We start from the raw sequence: 18,071 nt of genomic DNA, 5'->3' as shown, positions 1-18,071 counted from the left end.
GTCAAGCCTGCGCGCCAACTTTCCTCCGTATCTCTAGGCGTTGGGAGAGGGGAAGAGAGGGGAGGGCGCGCGGGGAAGAGCCGGGAGCGCGCGCCCTCTCTACACCTGGCGCATGCCTACATTCAATCCGAGGCTCGCTCGCGCCTGCGTGCTGGAGCCCGAGCCGCGGGCAGGGGTGGGCGGTCCTCGCGCCGCCGTGACCGCGGATTGGCCCCGGCGGCGAAGTGGGCGGGGAGAGGAGGCGGTGCACTATTTAAGGAGGCTCGGAGGGCGGGGACGGGGAGGCGTGTCCGAGCCGCGCTCCTTGTCAGTCGGCGCCGGGAAGCGGCAGGGGGCGGAGGCTGCGGCAAGAGCAGCAGCAGCGGCGCCGGCGGTGGAGGAGTCGGAGCAGCCTCCACCACCCGCCTCCCCCTCGCGGCTCCTTCTCCTTCCCCTCCTCCTCTTCCTCCCGGCCTCGGCGGCGGCCGCCGCAGCCACCGCCACGCTGAGCCTCCAGCAGCGGGACTCGCCGCCGCCGCCAAAGCAGCAGCAGCGCAGGTGAGGCGGCGCGGGGGAAGAGCCTGGTCCCTCCGCCGGGGCCTGGCCGCAGAGAGGCCGAGGGATGCAGTGCGAGGGGAGCGAGGCTGCAGGGGGCACGCAGGCCAGCCAGGGATTTTGGGGTGGGGGTGAGTCTGGGTGGGGGGGGGGCTCTCTTGCAAAAAAAAAAATAGAGATGGGGATGCTCGTTATATGTGGTCTTCAGCAAGAGTAGGTGGAAGGGAAATTGCAGAGGTGTGGTGGGGATGATATCTGGGGGTCTGATATAGGGATGAGCAGTAGATAGGCTTGAAGGGATGTGGGGTGGGCGGGCGGTGGGGTGCCTCGCAAGGGTGTAGGGGGCCAGTGATGGCGTGGTGTTGGTGAAAGGAAAGCGACGGGGCTCTGCTTTGGGTGTCTCCACCAGCGAAGGGACTAAAGGGATGTGGGGTGGGTGGGTGGTCCATGTAGCGATGCCCAGCAGGGAGGTTCGGAGGGGTTTGAAGGGCGTTAAAATGGGGTGGGAGAGTGTGCTGGCCTGTCGAGCAGGTGGGGTTGAAGGGATACAGAGGATAGTATAGGGTGACTGTGGGGTAGAGGGGTTTAAAGGGAAAGGAGAGGGGGCTGTGCTGTGGTGTTGGAAAGGGGGTCCAGGAGAATGGGGAGGCTAGATCAGAGAGCCCCACTGAGAAATTATGGAGGTGTCTTAAGCAGCGAGGGCTGAAAGGAGATTGGGATGCACAGAGGTGTTGGCATGGCTAGCTGCAGCGAAGGGGAGGGCAGTTTGTTGGGGATGAGCTGTAATTCCCAGGATTCTTCAGTTTTTAAAAAAATATTGGAAGTTTCCAGCATTTGTTGACCCTTGGGGAATGAGGCAAAACGTAAAAGCGTGATTCCCCTCATTTTTGTGTGTGTGAGAAACTACCCAGCCCCACTTTCAGTGTTTTGCTTTGCCCCCCTGCCCCCATAACATTTCTACAGATGCCCCTGGGTGAAAGGTGAGTGGGGGGAATTTGACTGGGGTTTCCCTAAAATTAAAGGGAGGTCTGATATGGGGAAACTGCTGCAGGTAAGTGGAGATTAGGGCGATGGAAACAGGGTAGGCAGCGATATTGGGGTATCTTTCATTGCGTGAGGGGGTTCTTCAGCCGAGAGCGATAACAGATTCAGGGGTACAGTGGGATGCTGAGAGAAACGTGTGCATGTGTGAGATAGCAGGCAATTAATGGTGAGGGGTTCAGGGCACCATTGGGAAGAAAGGCAGATAATGTAGGCTTAGGTTGACTCGGCATAAAATAGGGTGGTTTTTTTAAGCTGTGGGAAATGGATTGTGGCAGTAGAGAGGTATGATAGGGCATTTAAGATATGGCTGTTAAAATAGTGGCAAGGGGCCCTAAGGTGGTGGTGTGTCCCTTGAAGGCTGTTGTGAAATTGGCTTTGAAACAAGAATAGATAAAATGGGGAATAAGATGCTGACTGCACAGTTGGAATGTGGGGACTTCACTAAGAGGATGAATAAGCTTTTTTGTGGCCTTATCCTTCAGCATAATGCAGGTATCTCCAGCCTTCTCAAGCCCAGTACCCATTTTTAACCCTAACATGCACCTGGAGGCCCATTTCTTCATCTTTTACCATACATTGGCATGCAATGGGCTACGTTCAAGCTACACTAAGGCCAGAGGTTTCTGCATTTGCATGCATCCATCTAGGCAAGTGAGAAGCGTCACAATTTGAGGACTCATTCAAGCCAGGCAGAAGTGCACAGGGAAGGCACAGAGCATGGATGGTGAGTGGGTGTGGCTTGTACTAGAGGCCTGATGAAAGCCTGGAGAACTGCGTTCATCCCCTGGGCTTGAGGTTCCCTTTGCTATTGCGATCACAGACTTTATCTGTTCCCATCAAGATGACTAGAAGAATGGGGGAATAAGCAGTCTTGGAGAATGCATGGAGGAGAATAGTGCCAAGCCAAACTCTCTCCTTTTGACTGTTATGGTAACTACTAAATTTGATGCCTGTTGCCTTAACAGTTCTGCAGTTACTCCGAGGATGGCTTTGGCCTACTCTTAGTATTGGTTACTGTAGTTTGTAACCAATTCAGGTCAAGATTGACTGTATGGATTGCTATAATTCTTACCCTGATTTCATATGCAGCTATTGTCTATCTCTCTCTGGGGCAAAAGCTAGTGTGCGTGGAAATAAAAACCTTGGTGGGACATAGAAATTCACCTGAGTGTGGATGGACTTGCAAAATGCTGGAGACACAAAGACTATTAAGAGAAGCTTGAGTTCTGAAATGTGCAGCACTGGTTTCGACATTCACTTCTCAAAGATACAGGATGAGGTGCCTCTTGAGTGAGGGTGATCTCAAATCTTCATTCCCGTTAACTTATATCTATATGTTATGATTAAGAAGATTTATACACTGCTTGATTTTTTAAAAAAGTTGAAATGGTTTACAAAAATATTAAATAAAATACTACCATTTTCAATAAATAAAACCATTGAAGAGCATTCAGAAGATAGTTAACATCAACAGTAGCTGAAAAGAGATAAAGCACATGTAACTTAATGTCTGGACAGGCATACCTAAACAAAAATGTTTAAGCAGCTGCCAAAAAGAGTAGAGGGAAGGTGTTGGCCTGATGTCAATTGGCAGGGAGTTCCAAAGTGTATGTGCTGCTACACTTAAAGATAAATTTCTTCAAGTGCACAACCAAGTATTATGCAGCACCCGTAACAGTGCCAGTTTTGCAGATCGAAGCAGAAAAGTGGTTATATCTTGGACATGGCGATCCTGCAAGTAAAGTGGCCCTAAGCTATTAAGGGCTTTACTTATTAAAGGCTGCGGTGTTCTATGCAGACATGGCCTCGCTCCTCTCAACTACCACACTGCAGCATTCTGCACAAGCTGCAGCTGCTGGGTCCACTCAAGGGAAGCCCCACATAGAGTGCATTGCAGTAGTCCAGTCTTGAAGTCACCAGTTCCTGTACCACTTCAGTCAGACTCTTGGTCCAGGAGCGACCATAACTTCTGTACCATTTGAAATGTGCAGGGGCTGGCATGACTCTGCTTGTTCGAGGATGGGAGTTATTGTGAAACAGTAGCAGGTCTTTTTGCTCTGATATGCAGAGCTTGGTGGAGATCACGGATCCCTAGAAGTGATTCAAAGATGGCCATGATAGTGTGTCAGGGTTTCTGGGGTTTTTTTTGGCAGTCAGGTGTTAAGTCATCTTGTGTGTTCTGCCACGCCTCCTGCTTTCCCTAGGCCTCTGGGATGGAGGGTAGCTGCAGAGGTGGAAACCACTTGTGGGAGATGCTAGAATTGGAGCAGGCTCTCCAGCCTAGTCTAATCAGTGGCTGGAGCTCGCGGAATCCTCTCCTGAGATCCAGTGGTGGAAAAACAAGCCAGGGAGAGATGCTCTCTTGGGAGAAGAAAGGCCAAATGGTTCTTCACCTTCACTTAAATTGCAGAGAGATGGTCCCAGCCATACTACACATTTAAAGTGAACCACAGTTAGGAGGCTTATGGGAACTGTAGTTTGTTAAATTACAGTTCCTGTGAGCCTTCATGGCTGTTAACGTGGCATAAGAGTGATTTGAATGTTTCGGGTGGATATTCAGAGCCCTGAATATCATGGGAAGAAGGAACTGTGGACATGGGATTTTTTTTTTTTAATTATCAGCTTGAGAAATGCTACCTGGATTAAAGTATAGATCACCTTGATTTGTGGTATCTGGTGTTCCCCTATTTCTATATAAGCAACTCAGTATATCCACAAGTAGGGTCTGAGCTTGCAGTGACTGACATGGAGGGGGAATCTTGAGGGTGTGTCAGTGTTGAATAGCTTGATGAAAATGTCAACCCAGTGGGCGACGGCTCTGGAAAATGCACATTCCCTGTTCCACTCTACAAATCTGTGGTGAGGCTGCATTTTGAATTCTGCATGCATGTCTGGTCACCGTCCATTTAGAAGGAGCTAGAGAGGAATTTTCAGGAAAGAGGAACCAAAAATGATCTACAGGTTGGAGCCTCTTCCCTCATGGAAGAAAGGTCACACAACATTTGGGGATTTCTAGTTTAGGAGAAAGGTGGGTAAGGGAAGCATGATAGAGGTGTGTGAAATTAGGCATAGTCTAGGACAGAGGGCAGCAATGTTTATCTCACCTGGGCCGGTTCACTCCAGTGGAGATCCCTCAGGGGGCCGGATTGTGTGCACCCGTGAGAACGCGTGCCGTGATTTCTGGTGTCTGTGCATGTGCAGATGCGATTTCCGGCACCGCGGAAGCGAGTCCCCATGCTGCGCAGGTTTAGTGTAGCATGTGGGGACTCGCAGAGTGGGTGGTTCATGGGCTAGTTAAATGACCCCCGTGGGCTGCTTGTGGCCCATGGGCCTTAGGTTCCTGACCCCTGATCTAGGAGGAAGCAGGTGGGGAGACCTTTCTCTCATTATTCCGGAACTCAGGGACCCACATTGAAGCTGAATGTTGGAAGATTCGGGGCAGAAAAGAAGAAAGTACCACTACATGCAGTGCGCAGTTAAACCGTGAAATTTGCTTCCGCATAAGGCTGTGATGGCCACCAACTTGGATGCCTTTAAAAGGGAATTGGATGGATTCACAGAGGAAAAGGCAGTCAGTGGTTACTAGTCATACAGCCTCCAGGACCATGAGGCAGCCAGTTCCTGAATACCAGTTGCTGGGGAGCAACTGCAGGAGAAAGGCCTATAGTGCTCCTGTCCTGCTCATGGGAGACCCATAGGCATCTGGTTGGCCGCCTTGAGGGCAGGGTGCTGAACTGGAGGGACCTTGTGTCTGCTTCAGAAAGCTTCTCTTGGGTACGTATCCATGGGCAACTCTTGCAAAGTGTCCTCTTGGGGATCGTGGGTGGGTGGGGAGGAGATGCCTGTTCTTAGGCAGTATTATATTTGCTGTGCCAGCTGCTGGATGTGCCATCCCAACATGGACTTGTTACCTTTGCGCAGACCTCCTCAAAGATGCTGAAGTAGCTTGCCACTCATGTTTGTTTGCTAATAAGGGTAGGTGAGATTGTGACAGTGTCTTTGTAATTTGTTGATGGGAATTCTGAGTGCCTTATAAAGCGAGGGTGCCTCTCTGTGGGGCTAGGAACCAGGGGAGCTAGATGAGCTGAGGGGAAACCTCCTTGCTGGCAGTCTTAGGCCAGCCTTCCTCAACCTGGTGCTCTCCAGATGTTTTGCAGTACAACTCCCATCAGTGAGCATTGATGGGAGTTGTAGCCCAACTGGAGAATTTGAAGTACTGTACACAATTATGGGAGAGCTGAACCGGTTATAAGTAGTGGCTTTAGACTGTTGTTTCTCCCTAGTCCCCAATGGCTCCCATATTTAGAGTGTTACTTGGTTGCAATGGATTGGCTACCCTTTCCCAAAGATGTTCCCTCCACTTTCAGAGCTATATATTTCTGTATGCTGTTCGGGGATTCGAAAGCTCTATTGCATAACAAATACTTTTTGCTAGTTGTGGAGCATGAGGCCTGCTCTAAAGTCAAAATTCTGATAAATCTCCACCACTCTGCCTTGAATTTCCCTTCCGTTTCAAGCTTGAAATGGACTAGGAACTTGGAGTCTGCTGTTTGATGCAAACTGGGATTCAGGCCCCTCCAGGAAGAGCCATGCATACGCAAGACAGTTGAAGCCACCGCTTTGTTGATGCTAAGCAGGTCTAGGCCTGTTCAGTGCCTGGAAGAGAGATTTACATCACTTTGGGTTCCATGATGGGAAAAAAGTGGGATAAAAATGTAAGAAAATAACTGTCTGAAGGTGGAATGGCTGTTGTCTGCCCCCCACCCCTCGGCATGAAGTCAAAGCAAAGAGGGACTAGCCAGACTGGAATCCTTAGCAAGACAGCTGTGCAAACAGTACCAAAGTGAAGTATTTTACTGCTGAAGTTAATGTGTGGAGTAAATCACAGCCTTTTTTTTTTTTTGAAAGAGTGATATAGAGGCATATGGTGTTTCTACAGCCTGAACTGGCCTGTGCCCATAGGCTAGTGTGCAGAGAATTGTTCTGAGGCTTTGGATAAATGGGTTCTTCTGGCAGCATTGACACCTGCCAGCTAACTGCTGGCATCTCTTTCAGTCCATTGTGGGTAGGCATTGTGCTGATCTTTTTGCTTGAGCGCTGAGGAGTGTTTTGGGGGGAAATGCGGGCTTCTGGGCCACTGAACCCAAATACTTGTCTTATCCTAATATGCTTTGCCTGCTCCACACAAGATGTGCATCTGCTTGTTCTGCTGTTGCTCACAGGAGCCTTTGCCAAGCTTGTGCTTTTAGGGCCCAACTCCCCATCATCCTTGACTGCTAGCTATGATGGCTGGGACTGTAGGACTTGCAATGCCATAACATCTGTAAGGCATGGGGTGGGGAGTTGGTTTGCACAATGGCTGGCCCACGCGTATGTCATGAGGAGCAGGAGATGAGTTTACTCACCCCCAAAAGGGATATGGTAGCGTTAGAAAAGGGGCAACTGAAAGGAAAGGTGGCAGCGTAGGGGACTTTTTTTAGTTCAGACAAAAGGAGAGTTAAGAGGTGACGTGGCAGAAGTTTATAAAATTATGCATGGCATGGAAAAGATTGATAGGAAAGTTTTTCTCCTCCTCTCATGATGCTAGATTTTGTCGACATACAACAAAGCTGAATGTTGGAAGATTCAGGATAGACAAAAGAGATGAATTATTATTATTATTATTATTATTATTATTATTATTATTATTATTATTATTTTATTTTATTTTACTGAATTTATATACTGCCCAATACCTGGAGGTCTCAGGGCAGTACCCAGAAAAGATCAACCTAAAAAACACAATATATATAATAAAAATAAAAACAACAACCCAATAACACCCCCCCCCTCAAAAGAGGCACATTTTAAAAGGGCATAAGATGTCAATCACAGGGTTGTGGGTGGCGCTGTGGGGTTAAACTACAGAGCCTAGGACTTGCCGATCAGAAGGTTGGCGGTTCGAATCCCTGTGATGGAATGAGCTCCTGTTGCTCAGTCCCTGCTCCTGCCAACCTAGCAGTTCGAAAGCACGTCAAAGTGCAAGTAGATAAATAGGTACCACTCCAGCGGGAAGGTAAACGACGTTTCCGTGCGCTGCTCTGATTTGCCAGAAGCGGCTTAGTCATGCTGGCCACATGACCTGGAAGCTGTCTGCAGACAAATGCCAGCTCCCTCGGCCAGTAAAGCAAGATGAGCGCCGCAACCCCAGAGTCTGCGACTGGACCTAACGGTCAGGGGTCCCTTTACCTTTTAAGATATCAATCAGATCAACCAAAGGCCTGGTTAAAAAGGAACATTTTTGCCTGGCACCTAAAGGTGTATAATTATGGCTGAGTATAGCTAAACTATGAAACTTACTCCTACAGGAAGCAGTGATGGGCATCAACCTAGAAGTCTTTTAAAGAGGATTAGATGAATTCATGGAGGATAAGACGATAGCAGTGGCTCCCTCTAGCCATGATAGCTATTCTCTGCCTCCACAACTGGAGGCAGCAATGCTTCTGAATACCAGTGGCTGGAAAACGTAGGAGGAGAGGGTGCTCATGGACTCAAATCCTGCTTGTGGCTTTCCCACAGTCACCTTGTTGGCCACTGTGAGAACAGGATGCTGGAGTAGATGGGCCATTGACCTCATCCAGCAGGCTCTCCTTATGTTTTCATGAGTTGGTAGAGTCTGCTCAGTGGTGGCACCGCAATTGTGGAATGTTCTCCTGCTTAGTGCCTATCCTTATTTTTCTAGGCTTTTAAAATCTAGCTTACATATTTGACTTTTTAACACTGAGTGGAAGGTAGCTCGTAGTGGGGGAGTTCTTTTTCCAGGAATGTTTCTTGGGCCATTAGGGAAGCCTGGACAAGCTTCTGAATAAATCTATAGAGTTCTCCTGGAATAGCTTGGCAATATGTGGTCATCTGGCCTCCTAGTCACTGCCAAGCCATACTGCACATTCCTGCTGTCAAGGCTGGCTGTGCCGACTAGGTCACAGGCTGGCCATCTGTGTGGCCCAGCTCCTTGAACATTGCATTCAAAATCCAATACAGTTTTTATAGCACACAGTGAAAGCTGTCATTTCTGCTGCTTATTTGTTTGCCCCAGTAGCTAACTAGTCCGACCCCATCTCAATTCCTGGCTTCCATCTCCTGCTGACTAGGGTGTAGCGATTAGTTTTTCAAGATGGTTTTGGTTCCTTTTGGCCTCCAGATCAGTCTGCAGGGTCAACTGCTTACGCTTGGTGCAGCCACAGAACATCTGAACCTTTCTTGCAATGTGCAGAAACATCAGGTGAATTCTCTTTCCGCACGCCCCTTAACAGTGCACAATACAGTGGTACCTCGGGTTACATACGCTTCAGGTTACACACTCCGCTAACCCAGAAATAGTGCTTCAGGTTAAGAGCTTTGTTTCAGGATAAGAACAGAAATCGGGCTCTGGCGGTGCGGCGGCAGCAGGAGGCCCCATTAGCTAAAGTGGTGCTTCAGGTTAAGAACAGTTTCAGGTTAAGAATAGACCTCCGGAACAAATTAAGTACTTAACCTGAGGTACCACTGTACACAATGAAAATATTAGTTTAGATGTCACATCTTTGCATGGGATGAGAAGAGGCACTCACCTGATTTAGTGGGAATAGATGTGGGTGGTAGAGCTGCTGCCAAATGACATTTGCTGAGGGGCAAAAGAAGTAAGTTTAAGTAGCAGCTTTGAGAGGTGGTGCAGTTAAGTCAGCCACTGCATTGTACTTCCTGTGGTCACATTTCTAAATCATCTAGAGCCCCATTCAGAAAGTGTTGATGACATCCTACCTTGTGGATGAAAAACCATGGTTTGGTGAGTGAAGTGGAAACCATGGTTTGGCTGCAGTGGACTACTGTTCCCCACTAACCAGAAAGTCATGCTAACCAGATTGCTGCTGAATTGCCAATCCCAGCATGCTTGACCTGGGGCTGATGGGAGCTGGAGTCCAGCAACATCTGGAGGGCCACAGGCTCCCCATCCCTGTTGTAACGAAAAGCAACATCTCACTCAAAATCCCCTCTGACAGTCAAATCTTGGTTTCGAAAGTGAGTTGGGCCACTCCCATCAAATGTTGGGCTGCCCTATGGTGCCATCTGCTGCTTTCAGACTTTGTTCCTCAACATGCTTTAACACCAGGGTGGGGAAATCTTCTCTGTCGAGTGCTGCATTCCCTTGGTAATTTTGGAGTGGGGTGGTGGCAGTCATAGAAGCCAAGCCCCAAATTTGGCTGGGGACCCCTTTTCTAGGAACAGAGGAAACTACCAAGTCAGACCCTTGGTCTTGCTAGTTGAGTATTGCCTTCACCGGTAGTCTGGTAGTGGAGATGCCAGGGACTGATGCCAGGGCCAGCCTTGTGCAAGACTGATGCTCTACCTTCTGTGGAGTTGGGCAAATGGTCTGTGTAGCTCCGTATTGCTTACAGCGATGGACCGATGTTCTCCAGAACTTCCAGGTGAGGGGGTCTTCCCTGTCCATCCTGGAGATGTTGAGGATTGATCATGGGACCTTCTGCATGCAAAACTCTCTTTCCACCTGTGTGATATCAGCTGCAAGGCTGTGTAGGTTGCTGGCTCCCTTCTTTAACATCTCTGCTACCTGGCTAGAAAAGGGGGTCAGCTCTCCTTCACTGGTGCATGCTTATGAGTAATGGGGAGAAAGATTGAATTCTGGGCAGAGACAATGCATAATCATTGGATGATAATGCTGAGAGTACAATGGGTGTAGCTTTACATACACCAGCAAACGTGTTAAGACAAAAGAAAAGCTTTATTCCCTCCACAACCTCTTGCTTTTCGTCAAGTGCTCTCTCCGTCTCAACTCAAGGGGGAAACGGCAACTCCCACTGATATGAAAATAGGAGCTGCTTTTAGCACCTGCACCTGCGTGGCCCTCCGAGACCCAGAGAGTCGCTGCGGAGCCCAATTAAAGGCTCTTGAGAAGTCTGAATGAACAATCGCAAGCGGTGGGGCTGCAAAACAACGCCTGCATTTTGGTCCTTTTGTTCCTCCGGCTATGCTTGCCAGCGCTTGAAGGTATCCAAAAGTGAAGATTTGGACCTGGGGCCGTGTTCGGCAACCAGTAATTCCACAACACTCATTTTAGAATGGTGTAAGCCAGCTTTCCCCAACCTGGTACCTTGAGATGTTGTTGGACTGTGATACCCGTCATCCCAGATCATACTGACGGGGCGTGATGGGAGTCAGACAACATCTGGAAAACACCTGGTTGGGGAAAGCCAATGTTGGCCACACTGGAGGCCTGCTAGTTCAACACCCCAATTCCCCCTTTAGCCTCTTGTCATAGGAAAGGTGCCTCAGCCAGCTGGTGATTTTGGTTGCCCTTTCCTGTACATTGGTACCTTGGTTAAAGAACAGCTTAGTTTATGGACAACTTGGAATAAGAATGCTGGAAACCCGGAAGTAGGTGTTGTTGGTTTGTGAACTTTGCCTTGGAAGCAGAACATGTTCCGCTTCCTGTTGAGTGTGTTCCATTTATAAATTGTGTCCCCCGCTGCTAATCTGAGGCTTTCTGTTGAGTCTGTCGGCTGTTGAGTCCCGAGCACCTACGCAACACAGAGGTGTGATATTTGGAGCTTTTGTTTTTGCTATTTTGTTGCGGTTTTGTTTGTGTGGCTTTTTCATTTATTTATTTTACTCTGACTTGTTCTTCGTTTTACGGGACTGACTTGTGACTGTGGTTTGTGTCTTCGTTTTTGTGACACTATGGAACCCAGTTCAGCTACTGGTTGATTGTGTGACTGCAGAAATGGATAAAAGTCCCCCCTCCAAACAATGACTATCATCAGTGCACATAAGAGGAAAAATTAATTTTAATATTTATAATCTACAATACTGTCTTATTTATTTTATAGTACAGTACGTTGATTATTGCCTTCATTTTATGGATCAATGGTCTCATTAGATAGTAAAATTCATGTTAAATTGCTGTTTAGGGGTTGTTTGTCTGGAACGGATTAATCCATTTTCCATTACTTTCTATGGGAAAGCATGCCTTGGTTTAAGAATGGACTTCCGGAACAGATTAAGTTCGTAAACTGAGGTACCACTGTACATCAGGTGTGTGGCTCTCCAGACCTTTCTACCTGGCCCCTGTAGTTCTTCCCACTCTGCTCTGTGTTCCTTGAGTCCTTTTTCCTGGCTGGAATGGGTCAAGCAGTTATACTGCCTCTCGCTTGTCTGCTGGAGGTTCAGGAGGTGTGAGTGGAGATGTGGCTGTACGTGTAAACCTCTTAAGTTTACTGTATAAAGGGAAGAATCTCACCTGTTTCTCCACAAATTTCTTTCCACCCTTTCCATGGAGCCCCCCTCCCCAGAACGTTCTCCTTGAGGAAAGGTGACCTCCAGACTGAAACCCCATTCCCCACCCCTGCTGTGCATTTTCCATCTCTACAGTATCCCTTTTTATGAATATGTGAGTGGTCTTTTGTGGTGGGCTTGGGAAAATGATGCTGTCAAATCTGTTTTCAGCCCCTTTCCTAAGAATTCCTATCATGGGATTGCAAAGGCCTTCGACCCCCCCCCCCAACCCTACTATTTTTTCAGCCTCCCTCCCTTCCCAGAAAACACGGCAGGCCTAGTCCGTCACTTTCAGCCTTCGGGGCCCCCCAGTAGACTGATGGTAACAAGGAAGGCAGGCAGTCAGTCATAGTAAGTCATAGCTGTGCCCCAGTTTGTGACATTTCTGGGCCTAACTCTTTCCTCCTTGAATACCCCTGTGAAGGAAGCATCAGTCCCAGAACTTCAGATCAAAGACTGAAGAGTGCCCTGTGATAAGTATGCCTCATGTTGTCATCTCAGCAATGTTTTTCCCCCAAGATCCCACTTAATGCCTTCCTCAGCCACTCTTTCTCTTTTTCCTGGCTTGCGGTAGTTGAGATGTGGCCAATGTGCTGTTGCCTAGCAACCCTGATGAAAGTATCTTTGGTCGTGGTCAGAAGGCTTGCTCTAGGCCAGGGATGGGGAACCTCTTGCCCTCCAGTTGCTGCCGAACTACAGCTCCCATCATCCCTGATCACTGGGCTATGCTGGCTTGGGCTTGATGGGATTTGGAGTCCAACGACATCTGAAGGGCCGTCGGTTCCCTTCCGTTGCTTCCAGGTCAGAGAAGGGCAACTGGTTGCCAGTGTTCAACCTATTCCTGTAAAGTATAGTGTCTTGCTGTGTCCTCAGTCAGCGACGTTGGGGAACAGTAACCGCATATCGTTGCTTCCTTTTCACTTCTTAACCCTGCCTCAACTTGCTTGGTAGCTGGGACCTGTCAGTCATTTTGCCTGTTTGTTACTGTTCCTTAAGTCACCTGCTGTCTTCTGCAAATTGGTTGACATCTGGCATAGCATGGTTTATAGAAAGTGGGAAGGGATATGTACTTCCTCACTTTCTCATAATACTAGGACCTGGACCACCCAATGAAACTGAAGATTTAGGACAGACAAAAATAAAATACGTTTTCACTCAACACCGAATTTAAACAGTGGAATTGGATGTAGCGAGGGACGGCTTGAAAAGAGTACCCCAACTGATGGAGGATAAGGTGATCAACTGCTACCAGCCACCATCAGTGTTAGAAACTGTAATAGAAAAGCTAGGAGCCAAGTGGGTTGTGGGTGCCAAAACAGAATGTCTAGTCTCCATTTGGGGAGATCGGCAACACTTTTTATTAATTTGATAAGCATATTGTTAATATCACATTTTTAACAGAAATTGCGAATGCATGTTTAATTTGGTGTTTACAATAAAAATATTGATACCATACTTCAGTTTTCAAAACACTCTACTCTTTATTGCTAAACTCCTTAACGTATTGTCTATCCTTAACATATACTTTGAGGCTTCAAAGCACATACATTCCAGTGATCCTTGAGTGTGCAAGGTGCAAAAAATGGCACCCAGACTTTTAGGTAAAGGTAAAGGTACCCCTGCCCGTACGGGCCAGTCTTGACAGACTCTGGGGTTGTGCGCCCATCTCACTCAAGAGGCCAGGGGCCAGCGCTGTCCGGAGACACTTCCGGGTCACGTGGCCAGCGTGACATCGCTGCTCTGGCGAGCCAGAGCCGCACACGGAAACGCCGTTTACCTTCCCGCTGGTAAGCGGTCCCTATTTATCTACTTGCACCCGGAGGTGCTTTCGAACTGCTAGGTTGGCAGGCGCTGGGACCGAGCAGCGGGAGCGCACCCCGCCGCGGGGATTCGAACCGCCGACCTTTCGATCGGCAAGTCCTAGGCGCTGAGGCTTTAACCCACAGCGCCACCTGTGTCCCAGACTTTTAGAGGTGCTGGCAAATGGAGAATTTTTAGGTGCGAAATGCGCCTGATGCCCTGCTAATTTTGAACCCTGACCACAACGGCTATGTTTCTCTGAATATAATGCTGCACAATGGTCCACTTTTAAAATGAAGCTGCTGCGGTTAAACCTGCCTGGAAAGTACACAGTTATTATTTCTTCCACCATGGATCTCAAGACTGTACGTAAGGTTCCTAGGGAGCCTCCCATCTAAACACTGACCGGACCTAGACCTGCTTAGCTGCTGCAGTGTTATTGCACCCTCTACTTCCTAACCACGCAGGATCTCAGCAGTGGCTATTGGTATGCAGACAGTCTTCTCTAACCATGAGTAGTAGGAGAGGGTATGTATAATTGCTCTGGTCCTCATGGTTACGGAAGACAGCTTGGGTATGAACAGCCGCTGCTCAGAGCCTGCTCACCCCTAAGGTCCCTCCAAAACAGATTTTTACACAACTGGAATAAAAAAAACTAGGGAAGGAACTGTATGCCAGCCCAGTTGGCGCTGAGCAGCTGACTAGGGTTTGGCAAAAGTGAAACCCATTCTCATGCCTTCTCATCTCAACAGCTTTAGCCTTAATGATTGAGAAACACTCCTGAATGCATCTGCGCAATGGGATCGGGCCGAGAAAAACACTCTGAAACTTTCAGTTGGAGTTAATGAGATCCCAAGGCATTTGCTCCAGAGTTAGCAACACAGCCCCCCTTAGAGGGTGCTTTCCTCACAAGACATTTTGGAGCTTGGAATACAGAGACTGGTCTGTAGTCTGGGTGACAATCGCTGTTCATGGTTTCATTTAGGGAGCAAGGCAGGCCTGGCTGCCAGTACTGGGCATTATTAAAACTTCTGCTTCTTAGGCAACCATTTCCTTCATATAACTCGGAGAGCGTCAGCTCCATTTGTTATCACTGTATGCCAGGAGTCCGGGATGGATGGGGGGAGCAGTTGGCTTTCTCAGTTTTCAGGCTTAATGTCTTAAGAACGTAAGGTGAGGCCTTCTGGATCAGGTCAAAGGCCAGTGTAACCCAGCATCCTGTTCCCCCAGCAGCCAACCAGATTTTATTTACGTATTTGTAACCCACACCTCCATTAAAATATGTCAAGGTGATATACGGCACACAGTGAATAAACTCCACAAAAAGCATCTCTAAAAGCTTGTCAGTAAATGCCAGTTGGCGAAGAAGAGAAAACTCTTATTGCAAAGGCCTGTCTAAACAACCTCGTTTTCAGAAGGTGTCGGAAAGGAGGTGGAGGGTGGTTCCTGCTGAAACGCTGCTGGCAGGGCCTGCCATGCTAAAGGTTAGGTCCCTGGTGAAGGCCAGCTGATGCCCATTGGATGCCCACAAGCAGGACTTGAGCACAACTGTGCTTTCCTTCCTTGCCATCCCCCAGCAGCTGACATTCAGAATCATCCTGTTTTGGACTATGGAGCTCAAAAATAACCATGGCGAAAAGATGGACTTCCCATCCCTGAGCTTGTCTAACGTTTCCAGGTTGGTAGCTATACATCTTGTAGGAGTGAATGCCATGGTTTTTTGCTATGTGCCTTCTCCTGCCCCATTTGCCAAGACTTCAGAAAGGCATCTCTCTTCTGCCCCGTGTTCCCCCACCCGAGGTTCTTCCAAATTTCATGGGTACTGGAGCATGCAAACAATTGGGGGGAAGGCTATCAGGAGAGCTGCATTGAACCCTGGGGCTGAGGCTCCCCACTCTGGCCAGAGGCTCATGCTTATCCTCAAGCGCCAACACAGCCTTGATTGGCTGCCGTTCTTTTCGGAGTCCCAAAAAAAAAAGAGCAACTGCTTGCTTGGCCTGCATCTCTCTTCATTCTGTGGCTGACGGCTGCTTTTGGCCCTCGCCGTCCCCTTGGCCTTCCTGGTGTTTGCACAGCTCTGCTTGTGCTGCCAGCCGGGTAAACGAGAGATTTCCCGATGAATAAAGTTGTGCTGCTTTGGAGGCCAGGCTCAAAGCCAGAGCCCAGCGATCTTCTGTAATCAAACTGGAGCGGAGCCGGCCCAGCTTGTTCCTGCGGCCTTGATGCGCTGCTCTTCCACTCTGGCAGAGAATTCGGCCAGCTAGTGCAGGAAATGGGAAGCTTGGAGAAATGTTTAGTTTGGTACACTTTGAGAACCAGTTTTGCATTATTTTCCTTTTTGTGCGAAGGAGTAAGAGAGGCAAGATGGCAGGACAAGAAGCTGGAGGTTGAAAAGTTCAACCAGAGGCAAAACAGCAGATGACTTAAGCCTGCACAGAAACAGCTGTTCTCCACCCTGTCTGCAAACACCTCTCCCTTTTCTCCCTTGTGCTGGCAGGGCGCACAATCTATTTTCAGATGCCTCATTCAGAACTCTTGCTACCGGTGATGTGCCTGTCCTCCCCTCCTTTTCCACCAGACCCACACATGAATCAACACACAGGTGACGTTTCCTGTCCAGCGGTGTTCCACTTTCTGCAGACAGTAAGCACTTGGGACAGGGAACTTGGAAAGCTTCCTTTCCCATACGGTGTCACTCTCTTCAACCTGGTGAACTTTCTGCTTGTCAACTATCAAGCTTGTGACTCAGCCTCGTCGCTCTGGTCTCATTTCGCAAGGCAGAGAGAACGGCTGTATGAATAGCCCCACAGCTCAGTGGTACAGCATCTGCCTTGCAGGTCGTGTTAGAAGCTCAGATATATAAGCTCATTGCCAAATGGCACCTTAAACCTAGGTTATGGTTGCCACAACGGTGTATCTAGGTGCCTTTTATGGTGAAATTTGTTGTTGTTAATTTCATTTCTATACCGCTTTATATTTTAAAAGAAAAAACCTCAAAGCGGCTTACAACACACAACATCAAATAAAACAATCCAGAATAAAACAAACCAAGTCTTCAAAGAAAATATTTCCAATCCTTCTCTAAGTGACATTTTGTTTTCCCCACATTTCTTTACCTACTTAATTTATACAGCTGCCCCATAGCAGAAGGACTCTAGGGAGCCAGGGTGGTGTAGTGGTTAGAGCAGAGCTTTCCAAACTGAGTGTCACATGACACATTAGTGTGTCATCCACAGTGTGTAGTTGTGTCACGCAAACGCTCCCCACGCTCTTATAAGAGGTTAGTTTAACCTCTGGTTTGCTAGTAAAACTGAATTACTGGTCATGAAATGATGCATGTCTAAAAAGCGTGATCAACATGAAAAGTTTGGAAATCTCTGGGTTAGAGTGTCAGACTGGGGCTTGGGAGATCAGGGTTCAAATCTCCACTCAGTCATGGTGCCCACTGGGTGATCTTGGGCCTACCTCACAAGGTTGTTGTAAGGATTAACTGAGGGGGGGGGGGAGGAACCATGTAATCCTTGCAGAAAAAAGTGGGGTATAAATGCAGTACATAAGTTCTTCTGCTTACCTGCTTAAGGAAGCTGGCGTGGCCAGCCAGATGGAGATGTCAGTTGCTAACCTGTCACCCAGAGATCTCCATGTGGTTGCAGTTGGACCTGCACCAGTTGCAAAAACACACCTGGCTAATTTCTAACACCACTTGCAAGCAGAAGGTCACAGCTTTGGGCCCCTGGCATGCCCAGGTAGGGTTCCTTGAAACCCCCACCTGAAATCCTGGAGAGCTGCTGCCAGTCAGTGTAGGCAGCACTGAGCAAGATGGGCCAGTGGTCTGACTCCGCATTAGGCAGCTTCCTGTGTCCCTGACCTGCTAGGGGGAATCTCCCTTGCTTTCAGATGCACGTGTCTCCTTAACACCTTGAGGACTAGAGCCATGCCTTGATTTTTCTTTAAAAGAAGCATCTGTTGGTTCTGTAGATTCTGGAGGTGTCCTCTTTTCATCTTGGGAGGCCAGGCTCCTGCAGTTCAGCGCTGGGTTTCCCCTGCCTCTCCAGCAGCTTTCCTTGTTTACGTCTTTAGCTCTTTCTCTCTCCCGTCTTTATTTATTGATGGCCAGAGGCCGCAGTCCTGTCGGATTGCATCAAGGAGAAGAGGTTGTAACTCGGTCACCGTGCGGTGCAGAGCCGGGAGCTTGGGGTGGGGGGGGAGAGGGGACGCATGGCAACAGGGGGGCGCGTGGCAAACGAGGGCCAGTTCCCAGGGAACATGGCAGTGCTGCAGTAGGAAGGCATTGCCCATCCGTCCTTGTCGGGGCAGCGTGGTGTTTTGGACTGCCTCTCCCCACACAAACGGCTTAGCTTGGGCAGATCTGTGGGGTTGATCGC

The 18,071-nt window shown here is 48.6% G+C and overlaps 1 protein-coding gene across 2 annotated transcripts in view; it reads left to right on the top strand.

The window, feature by feature from the left end:
• The first annotated feature begins 297 nt into the window (after positions 1-297).
• The window catches only part of LOC309354924 (vigilin-like), a 51,639-nt gene continuing 33,865 nt past the window's right edge, over positions 298-18,071 (top strand). The window contains exon 1 of one of the 2 annotated variants that reach the window (XM_081885221.1): positions 298-537. The gene's annotated coding sequence lies outside the window, so the exon portion shown is untranslated. Of the gene's footprint in view, positions 538-2,283; positions 2,303-18,071 lie in introns of those variants that run through there. The other variant, XM_081885222.1, reaches the window with a different exon arrangement.

Source organism: Podarcis melisellensis (genome assembly GCF_964234715.1).
Source record: "Podarcis melisellensis genome assembly, chromosome: 13".
Lineage (NCBI taxonomy): Eukaryota > Metazoa > Chordata > Lepidosauria > Squamata > Lacertidae > Podarcis > Podarcis melisellensis.
This window is presented reverse-complemented; position numbering and strand designations above follow the sequence as displayed.